General features: G+C 37.0%; 1 long non-coding RNA gene across 1 annotated transcript; it reads right to left on the minus strand.

Annotated features, from left to right (window-relative positions):
- Positions 1 to 3,989: 3,989 nt before the first annotated feature.
- On the minus strand, positions 3,990 to 5,079 carry LOC135087420 (uncharacterized). The gene is made up of 2 exons (XR_010260806.1): positions 4,932 to 5,079; positions 3,990 to 4,333 (listed from the first exon to the last, which is right to left on the minus strand). It is a non-coding gene; the product is annotated as an uncharacterized LOC135087420 (long non-coding RNA).
- Positions 5,080 to 5,317: the final 238 nt, after the last annotated feature.

The raw sequence follows: 5,317 nt of genomic DNA on the forward strand, positions 1-5,317 counted from the left end.
CGAGTTCATATCTATTCTCTTTCTATGATCTGAGGTATGAACAGAGCGCGCGCGGCGACTCGGTGGCGTGATGTTTTTGATCGATGTCGATATTGTAAAACAGATTTATTAGATTAGGTATGTACTCAGTTAGATTGGTTCAAAAATACCTATTACGTATTTGTTTATACTTGACATACCTACAATACCTACATTACAATATTTGATGGTCCGAGGTTCAACCTTTCGCGGTCCGCAAACGGACCGGCGGTCCGCCTGTTGCTGACCGTTGCTATAAGGGTTCCGTTTTTTCCTTTTGAGGTACGGAACCCTAAAAATGATGTGTTACTTGCGATTATAAGATTTTACAAAAAAAATAATAATAGTAGAAGTAATTAGTAACTGTCAACTATGTAATTACTATAAGAGCTAGTTGAAAGCCTAATATAGGCATTATTTTTGATAAACATATGCGGTACGCAGATCGCCATAATTAAAAAGTAAATGCGTGATAGTAGTTAATAATAACGTATAATAATAAAAAAGTTTTCATACATAAGCATTTTGTGAAACCAGTTTCGAGCCTTGCCCCTAGCGATTTAAAGTATCGATATCTTGTCGACTCCATTTTATCTTTGTTCTCTCACTAGCGTTTTCAAAGTGTGCGTCACGTCACGCGGCCATTGATTGGCCATAAGGCACGCCTTCTGGCCAATCTCAGCACTTTTAAGCCGGTTGCACATGTTGTCGTAGACTCTCAGTCGCTTTGTTTTTACACAGTTGAATGTGTGTGTGGGAGCTGTGGTGGGGGAAATGTGGGGACATTGGTTCTCGTTGTAGTTACGCGCGACTTCAATCTATTCTCTTTCTATGATCTGAGGATGCAGCGCTTGACGGCCGGGCGCACGGTGGGCGAGAAATCGACCTCCCCTTTCATAGGATTAAAAAAAAATTGTTTTTGGCACTTTAAAGTATGCAAGGTGTTTTGAACACATTATAACATTAAATTAAATAGTATTCACGGGCCTCGTTTCGTCATGTACACCACGTAATGTGACATTTTGTGTTTCAAATGTATGAAAATGAAAACTAATTACCTCATAACTTTTTCCGGTCTTGCACGGTCAGGCTGAAACTTACAGGTATTGTTACCGAGTCCTTAACAAAGCTATGTGATATTTTACCTCGATCCCGAACGGTCCTGATCAGAAGTTATGAATCAAAACTTAACATCCATATTTGGATGTGAATGTTTTAAAAACTTAAATATTGTGTGTGTGTTTATATTTATGTACGTGTGTTTGTACCTTGTGTTTGTATTTTAATTTTAAGGAAAATCATCTATCGATGAGAAAAAAATAAAGTACACTTGAAAATTGCTGTAATTAAAAAGATATCAAGTTTCACAAATAACATAATGAAAAATCGAAAAAGCAATAAATTAATCAATGTCACAGTCAGATAGTTTCCCTATATCTACAAATTCAATATTTTTCTTAGTTACACTATGATTTAATAACAATTTGGCTTCATCTGAAAGAGGTTTATTACGAATCTGACTCATCTTAGTTCTAAAACTAGACAGGTATGGGTCAGAAGATATTAATAAATTATGGATGATATCCTCATTTGTAGCAATCCTACTGGTCTTACGAGAGTGGAAGGTTCTGAATTTCTTAAAATCTTTGTTCCGTACTTCAGATGCCTCTTCAGAGAGTTTGCCGATTGGAATAAAATTGTTGTGCTCAATTATTTCAGCACCATGCAGGAGTAATTTATGCACGCTTGCTGGCATGTAATACCAAGCATAGAGCTCGACATATCTTCGAGCTGTTGTAGCACAATATTCACGGAACTTTTCCACACCAACATACTTCTCCACAAGATATTACTTGAAGAATCACAACAAATCTCTTTATTATGAGTTTCTCATCCACTCCCGTAATTTGTGCAGTTGCCCCAGGATTTGCAAAAAACCTTCTCGCAGTGTTCCCGTCATTGGAATTCCCTGCACCTTGTTTAACCACGTCCACCAGCAATCCCATTTCAGCTCGAAATTTATCTTGAATGGTTTTTTTTTTGCTAGCTAATTGCGACTTCAAATTCTCTTCTTTAGCTTGCCATTGCTTAAAATCAAGGCGGTAAGCAATATGTAAGATACATTCCATACATCTAATTCGTGCATGAAGGGAAGATAGGCCAAATTTAAACATATCCACGGAATGGTGTCTCTGCGATACCATGTCGAGGTTATTCATTTCGCTCGGTTTTGCTTTACAAATATCGCATGTCGCTGTGGAGGTATCTGATAAGTGTGAGGTTATCTTGCCATCTATCATGGTCATATGCAGTTTATGGTTCACCTTTGCACTTCCGTCAACTGATGGCTGTAAAGCTGAAATTTCTGTTTTAATTTTTGTCATTTCTTTTTTAATGTTCAAATCATTTTCCTTGGCAAATTTAAAATAAACAGGCCGTCAGTAAAAAGTTGAGAAGGCTTTGGGATTTTCCCATATAATTTCACCAGTATCATCTCTTACCATTTTCAATGGTACAAATGAACACATAAATATGCTGGAACACATAAATCACCTTCCATAGTCTGCTTGTAGTTACTGTGTCCAGATGCACCATCAAAGCCCCACTTACTGATCAAAGACAATTTATTTTCATCTGCTTTTGTTTCCAGAGTCTTGAACAGTATCTTTACCGTAATGTCCAAAATAGATTGTAGTTTAATTTTATCGCCAGTATCTGTTATTATCATACCTTCTTTTCTACGTAGCACTCATTTTTCTCATTTCGCATCATATGATGGGAATATATCACACCCCATATCTTTTAACATCTGCCGCAATACAATATATTGTCATTTTGATAAATTTAGTGATATCAACATACCCAGTGCTTTTTTAGCAGGACAAGATCGCTTTGGTGATTTGAGGCAAGCTAGAAGCATTGATGCATCATTAGGGTGTTTGATTAAATGTCTCACTAACTCAGCGAAGTCCGTTTGATTTTGGTTTTCTCCAGGTTTATTGGCCAGAGCATGAGCTAACGTATCAAAATCATTTTCTGCAATAAGATTTTCAGTTCTTCTTCTTTTTTGAAGGGGCCTTAGATCTTCAAAACTTTTTCGAGCTCTAAATGGAGTGGTTGATGTCGACACAGAGACACTACGAGGAACATTAGGACTGGATGATGTACTAGGAGTTGAAAGTTCAGTATCCAACATCATATAAGATATTTCTTCGTTTATTACAACAAAGAAATTAAATAATTTCTGAATCCAATCAGCCAGCGAACTTCACTTCGACACTTAAAATTGTCCAGTGTGCTGTTAGGAGATTTCCATTTTCGCTTAAGATTACTAGTATATGTAGCACAAAATGTTTTAAGATCGGTCTTCTGTTTTACGGACAGAGAAAATTTCACTGAATTGACTACTTTTTCAAACAGCAAGTCCGCGTTAAAGGATGTTTGTCTCATGTGTCAAGATTAGAAAAAAGTCCTTCCATTTTCAATACTTAAAAATTTGCGTAAGGATAACGTTAAGGTATTAAGTACCAGTAATGATAAGTGAAGTGACATTTTATTACTATCAGTGTATTACGAGGGTAAATATTAAGAGTACAGCGTTATTAAATACCCTCACTAACAGGATGGTATTAAATTACTACCCGCATTTGATGAGATAATGTTGTAAACATTACCTACCTTCATTTAAGTTTACGGGGATAGTTAAAGAATAAAATCGTTTTTAAGTTTTAAGCAATAAACATTAACTTGACAACAGTAAAATGTACAGTGAAACGATTCTGAAATGTCAAGTGGTAAAAATGTTAACTAATAACCCAGTATTGATAGTGCCCTCCTTTAATAGCGCCATAACTCGGTGTTGGACAACTTTAATTGCTTTGGTAAAGAAGAACGGTTGTCACGGTTAGAGGCTTTAGAGCCAGGTGACATATTAGAATTTAGATTTAGTTGTTAGAGAAATAAAAGATAGATTTAAGTTAACAAGTCATTTATTACAATTTAAGAGAAAGAGACCTTAAGGGTGTGAGTTACGAGCAAACTATCGTATCGCACGAGATTCGTCACCGGTGGTAGTATATTCAAACCACTGTCCTCGCTAGCACTGATGGTGATGTGGGTTGGTTCTTCGAGATGGTAAGCCCGCAGAGTTGTCGACACGCCAGACGGTAAGGGCCGTACGCACTGTGGTGTAGGGCCACTTAGAGTGTGCGCACGGGCCGTCCGACACGGCAGGCAGCTCTGCCGGGTTGAAGAGCCGCTGGCCATGCATGGCAGGTAGTTGTAGTGAAGGTGAAGATGAAGGTGAACGTGAACCCTGCGAATCAAACGGCATATTTAAGCAGTTGCCAGCTTAACCGTTTGACTGCGACATCAAAATACTAGCGAAGCAGATGGAATGATTTTAGTAATAAATGGTGATGTAATGATGTGGCAGTCAAACAGAATTACAATAGGTGCAGTGAAAGTGATTGCAAAGTGAAGTAGGCAAAAATATTAAATTAAGTAGGTAGAAAATAATTTAGCATATCATCTATGTAGGCAATTAATTTATAGAACAATATAGGTAGGCAATAATTTAGAATAATTAGAACAGTAGAATAAGATTAGAATAGTTCAATTTAGCAAATTAAATAGAATTTGAAATAAGTGTCGTTACAGTACGAACAAGGTCATTTAAAAGTCATGACGTGTCGATTTCATTTCGTAAAATCGATTCGTTTAATATTTTATTATGTAATAAGATGTAAAATATTACGAGTAACAATTGTAGCAACAGTTAAAATTACGAAATGACATCGTCCAGATACACTGAGCACATGGATAGCACATTTGAAGAACAAAATGGCGGCTAGGTACTTACAGTTAGCACAAGTATAAAATCTAGGCACTAAAATTACTTTTGCAACACTCACCCGGTAGCGGGGTTCACCAATACGCGATTACATATTTGTAGTTTTATAAGGTTACGTACATCGCGGGTCCGGCGGTGACGGACAGCGATACGTCCGTGCTCACTAACGCTCTGGCTCGGACTAGGAGACGCGGCGGGGGCATCGCGGCCGTAGGCGCGTCGCTTGCGCATACATAAAAATCAGTCCGCCCGCTCGACAGAGAACAAAAGAAATCTCGAACGACTTGTTTCGCGCGGGTTTGCTTGTAGATTTATTATTTTATTTATTTTATTAGAGTAGAACAATATGAATTATTTAATTAAGTTATTTAGTTAGGTAGTTTACGTAGATTTAGATATATTATTATTTAAGTTTATTTATTTAGGTAAATAATAGTAATTAAATTA

This window comes from Ostrinia nubilalis (assembly GCF_963855985.1).
Source record: "Ostrinia nubilalis chromosome W unlocalized genomic scaffold, ilOstNubi1.1 SUPER_W_unloc_6, whole genome shotgun sequence".
NCBI classification, from domain to species: domain Eukaryota; kingdom Metazoa; phylum Arthropoda; class Insecta; order Lepidoptera; family Crambidae; genus Ostrinia; species Ostrinia nubilalis.